This window comes from Nomascus leucogenys, chromosome 14 (assembly GCF_006542625.1).
Source record: "Nomascus leucogenys isolate Asia chromosome 14, Asia_NLE_v1, whole genome shotgun sequence".
NCBI classification, from domain to species: domain Eukaryota; kingdom Metazoa; phylum Chordata; class Mammalia; order Primates; family Hylobatidae; genus Nomascus; species Nomascus leucogenys.
In genome coordinates this window covers 4049037-4054682 of record NC_044394.1, presented here as the reverse complement: position 1 = coordinate 4054682, position 5646 = coordinate 4049037, and the positions used below count along the sequence as shown (strand labels likewise).

The window sequence follows — 5646 nt, the reverse complement described above, 5'->3', positions numbered from 1 at the left end:
ATCCACCTGCGTCAGCCTCCCCAAAGTGCTGGGATTACAGGCATGAGCCACCACGCCTGGCCCATTTTATTTTTTAATGATCACGGAGGCCACATTTTTTTAAACTGATACTCAATCTCTACAAACATACAGTATTGCACAAATTATAAGTGGATCCACAATTATATTAATGATACAAACTCATGAGCATTCACATAAAACTACCACTCTAGGTTTTGGTGCGTTTTGTGCCAACTACTTCAGTAAATAAAAGAAACGTAAAGAAACTCAGCTACTTGAATTCATGAGAATCAGCTTTCTAAAAAAGCATATATGTCATCTCATAGAATACTTAATATGTCAAACCCAGGAAAATCAGAAAACTAGGAACACTTTTAAAGAAAAGTTGGTGATAAAAATATTAGGTTAAAATATTGTTTAAGAACTTCAGCGCAGGGCGCGGTGGCTCACGCCTGTAATCCCAGCACTTTGGAAGGCTGAGGCGGGTGGATCACGAGGTCAGGAGATCGAGACCATCCTGGCTAACATGGTGAAACCCCGTCTCTACTAAAAATACAAAAAAATTAGCCGTGCGCGGTGGCGGGCACCTGTAATCCCAGCTACTCGGGAGGCTGAGGCAGGAGAATGGCATGAACCTGGGAGGCAGAGCTTGCAGTGAGCCGAGATCGCGCCACTGCACTCCAGCCTGGGCGACAGAGCAAAACTCTGTCTCAAAAAAAAAAAAAGAACTTTAGCAACTGGACTGAGTAACCAGGAAGTATTTGCATACTGGGAATTTTAAGAAAAGCTCCCCATGTCCTCCTTTGCAATTAGGACCACATCCCAACAGCATGATTCTGGGTTGCTACAATATTTTCTCTTCTACAAACCATTGTTTCAAACGTTAAGGTAACAAGATGGTAATTCACATAAAAGAATTTTAAAGTATTCTTCCCACTCAAAAATAATATGACCTCCATCAAATTAAAAAGAAATTCTATCAAAATGTTGACCAGATAAAGAAGTCAGAATATTTGCCTTCACTGACTGACTCAGAGGGCAGAGCATGTATGTCACCTACAAAGAAAGGGAGATGGGGGTAAAGCCCCTGCTCTCCGCCTGTGGAGGGGGTGTGGACAGGAGCCCTTTGGCTTCCCTGGGGTTTTGCTTCCCTACACAGAGAACTGAGGGAGGTGGGCTAGATAGCTTTTAAAAGACCCCTCAATGGAAAGAATCAAAATCAGCTTGAGATCTCATCTCTGAGCAGACATATAGGGTGGCAAAAGAAACAGATTAAAAAACAGGTGGATGAAGTCTTTCTCACCTTTTGATACCATCACTCAGCACTAATCTGTACTACAATTCAAGCAAATCCTTGCCTGGTACTATTAAAGGGTCCACAACAAGACATCTGACAGTGAATTTTTGATAAAAATGTAAAAAGGCTATGTTAAGTTGGGTGGAAAAACAATGTACCACCATGTTACTACCAGCAGTCAGGATGTCCTGTCTCTGATTTTAGGAGTCGCCAATCTGGATGGGAGAAATGCTGAAGGGGATGCATGTTCAAGCCGTTCAGTAGAGATCTAATGAGTGCACATGGCTCAGGAAATGGATAAACAGGTGCCCAGGAAGGCAACTTTGATGAAACTGCTTCTAAAACAAATGATGCAAGAGGGTTAAATGATTCAAAGAGAGTGATGTCTTCTCACTTTCTGTCCCCTACAGAGAATATAAATATCATTTCTTCTGGAATCTAACTTACTGGCTTCATTTTCAAAATGCATCACTTTATTTTCCTTACAAGGCAGCCACAAGTTAAGCACGTGACAGTCACATGGTTTCTTCAGTGAGCCCCAAGCTTTCCACCAGCTTTCCTGGAGCCTATGGCCAGAAGAATCCTGAGATGTCAAATATTAACTTTCTCCACAGCCACAGGTTCCTTTCATGTTGGGTTATTGAACATAACTCAATGGATAATTTGTCTTCAACATAGTCCATTTCTGTTCCTAAAAGTGTTAGCTGTGCTTTCTTTTTGGTGAATGCTCTGACTCCATCTTATATAACTTCATCAGAATCTCCTTTTGTCTTTGTATATTCTAGAGTATAAGAAAGGCCATTACAACCCCTGATTCGGACACCAACTTTTACACCTACAAGCTCAGGCTTATCTTTAAGAAATTGTTTTATCTTGTTTAGTGCTGAAGGTGTGAGGGTGAGAGTGCCCGGGTGGGCTGCAGCTTCCTTTTGCTGAAAACCCGGACAGTTGCCCGGACTAAGGAAGCGACATCTTTGCCGTCGCTGCATCCCAATGCCTTGGGCTGGAGCTGCGCCACCTCAGCCTCTCTCCATGGACACGGTGGGCACATTTATACGTGGACATAGATTTTCCCGTAGGATAATTAAGCCCTAAAAAAATAAGCTAGTCTTTTATAGCCTTCAATACCAGTGTGTTTTTTCCTCTTTCAAAATGTGTGTCCTATCAGTAATATTTATTATTATTTTTACTATTTTTGAGATGGAGTCTCGCTCTTACACCCAGGCTGGAGTGCAGTGGTGCGATTTCGGCTCACTGCAACCTCCGCCTCCCAGGTTTAAGCCATTCTTGTGCCTCAGCCTCCCCAGTAGCTGGAATTACAGGCACTGCACCACCACGCCTGGCTAATTTTCCTATTTTTAGTAGAGGTGGGGTTTCACCATATTGGCCAGGCTGGTCTCAAACTCCTGAGCTCAAGTGATTTGCTCGCCTCAGCCTCCCAAAGTGCTGAGATAACAGGTGTAGCCACTGCACCTGGCTCCATCAGTAACATTTATTCACTTCCACAAATAAACTAGTTTTATGCCGAAATGTACTGTATATTTTGCGTATATTTTTCTTTTGCTGTTATTTTTATTGCATCCTGAGTGCATGCTTATTAATTTAAAAAATAAACACCACAGAAATTTTTTAGGTTCCGTACCTGAGAGTCCCTCTTCACCTCCAGCCATGTACCTGGTTTTCAAAAGTAAGTTCTGACTCTCACGCCCAAATTTGCGGGGCCAAAAAATTTACATATATATGTTTTAACCTTTATATTTTAAAATATTTACTTCCTAATATGTCTTCTATTCAATATAATACATGCACTTGTAAAACAGTACAAAATGGTATTCTATTCAAAGCAAACAATGGCTTCTAGCTAAGGATGGTGATTTGAATTCATGTCTTTATTTGACACCTTCTGAAATTCCACCAGGATGACAGCTTATAAAAAAATGCACCAATGCCAAAGCTCAAAGAATAACACAGGAAATAATAGTTACACACTGCTGGAAACTGGAGAATTCATGGACAAGTGGTAACTGAATTAGCCAACTTGAGAAAACATAAATCTAAACTGGCATTGCTAGAAGCTGACTATCAAGTTAATCTGCTTTGTTAAACCTCATAGCAGAAATCAAAGGCATTGGATACTTCTGAAAGAGATGGTGAAGATGAGGAGATAAAAAGCAGTTCCAACTGCAAGATTTTCTAAGTAGGTAATTCCCAGATTCCCTCCTCATTTTTAGCACTCACCAGTGTTAGTAGAAGACTGAGGTTTACTCTCCAGAAAATTTCTGTGTTTCTCTTTGCCGTGGAAACATAAGTACATTGAGGGTGAGAAAAGTGTAGTAAATAGATGGACTCTCAGAACACTAGTAGCCAAAATTACTTCTGCAGGAAGGGAAATGGAAAAGTCTTCCCTGAGGTTTCTCACCAACTCCAGAGAAAATTACCCATCAGTCACCCCACGTGAAACCCACACTCAACAAGTTTCTGTCACAGTCACAGATTGCAAAAATCTTTTTGTTGTCAGGTTGATATGATGTGATTGGGTAGCCGAAGATCATGCCATTAGACATCTGGAGAAAGTTTTTATCATGAAAGGCAGAAAGCAACATGAACAAAAACAGCAACAACAAAATTTGGGGGAAATCAGAGATTATGCGGGGATATAAAAACTAGAATTTAAAAACTCATTAACATCTTAAGGAAGATAAAAGAAAATTTGTTTCTATGAAGCAAGAAAAGTATGTTGCAAAAATTGTCTTTCAAAGAACAAGAAAGATGGCATGTAAATTTATAATATGATAGCAAAAACTGAAATTCAGTAGAAAATTTAAATGATAAAGTTATATTTTCTAGCAAATAGGATTTTAAAAAAGGGATCTAAAACAGGAAAGGAAATATAAAACAAAATTTCAGCCTGAGTGAAGCACATCCAGGTAAATGAGTTTCAAAAAGAGAAAAGAGTAAAAATGGAATAAAAGAAATTATAAAGAAGTAATTAAAAATAAATTCACAAAGTTGAAGAATATGTCTTTTGATTTAAGGTTCTTTTGAATGATCAGAACGAAGGATTAAAAAAAATCTCTTCAAGGCACATCTTAAAATTTCAAAAACTAGCGACCCAAAAAAAAAAAAAGGAATCATGCTCCTGGAAATAAAAAAATAAAACACAGTAAAACCAAGAGCAAGAATTGAAAAAAGAGAAATGAGAATTGAATTTAAATTCTCAACAGCAAAATCTTCAATATTCTGTTAGCAAATTATTTCCAATCTAAAGAGCAATATATAACCAAACCATCAATCAAAACATGAGGGTACCATTTCTACTTCCAGCTAGTAGTTATATTTGAATGGTCTTCCTGCTAAGGATAAGCAGGAAAACTGGATAAGGTACTTTTTAAAAACCTGTGTGAAGGCACTGGAAAGCTACTAGGGCAGTGAGTACTTGAAGGACCAAAATCCTGGAGGAAAGGGAAACCCAAAGACTTGTGCCTGACATTTAGCCCTGCCTTCTCCTTGACACACTTGCAAATATTAAAGCAGAGCCCTGAAAGAATGAGCTGCAACTAAGAGAATGAAAAGCTGAGCAAGTGTTAAGCAACCTCATGGGGCTGGGAGGAAAAAAAAATGGATTCTAGAACCCACCAAAGAGGAGTTAAGGTAAAAACATAAAGTTTTCAGTTGAGACACCTAAGAGACCATTGCTTAAAGTGAATAAATAAGAAATAGACCAGACATCGCAATAAGTGAAATCTGCCTCTCAATTCAATCTCACAGTATTAAGATGATCAGTTTCTATCCTAGTTACCTGTTAGTGGTAAAAGTAAATGCTGTCTGCAAGAAGTGTCATCATTCAGAACTTCCAATTGTCTCTTTATTTTTTTATGCAGACTCTCTAGGGCCCTATTTAAAAATAAAATAGCAGGCAGGTAAAAGACAAGAATTGACTGAAAAAATCTAGAGAAAAATCAGAAAATGGTAACCAATCCACAGGAAAGTCAGATATTGGTGGTATCAGACACAGACTTTAAAACTAGAATTAATATGGGCAAGAAATTAATGAAAAATTTATAATTGTAGCAGAGAATGTGAAACTAAAATATGAATTCTAGAAGTAGAAAATAAATACAATCAAGTATACAAAAGACACAGTTTAAGAAAGGATTAACAATTTAGAATGGGGGCATAGAAAAGTATCTCTAGAATGAAGAAAGGAAACAACGAAAGGATAGAAAATAAAACAAGAATATGAGAGATACATTGCACAGAGTGAAATGATCTAATGTATATGTAATTGGAGTTACAGGAGGAGAGGAAAAGCAGAATGAGACAGACCTAGTATTCTGTAGTAATTGAAG

General features: G+C 38.3%; 1 pseudogene; it reads right to left on the bottom strand.

Annotated features, from left to right (window-relative positions):
* Nucleotides 1–1895: 1895 nt before the first annotated feature.
* On the bottom strand, nucleotides 1896–2348 carry LOC100592464 (annotated as a pseudogene).
* Between the last annotated feature and the right edge of the window lie 3298 nt (nucleotides 2349–5646).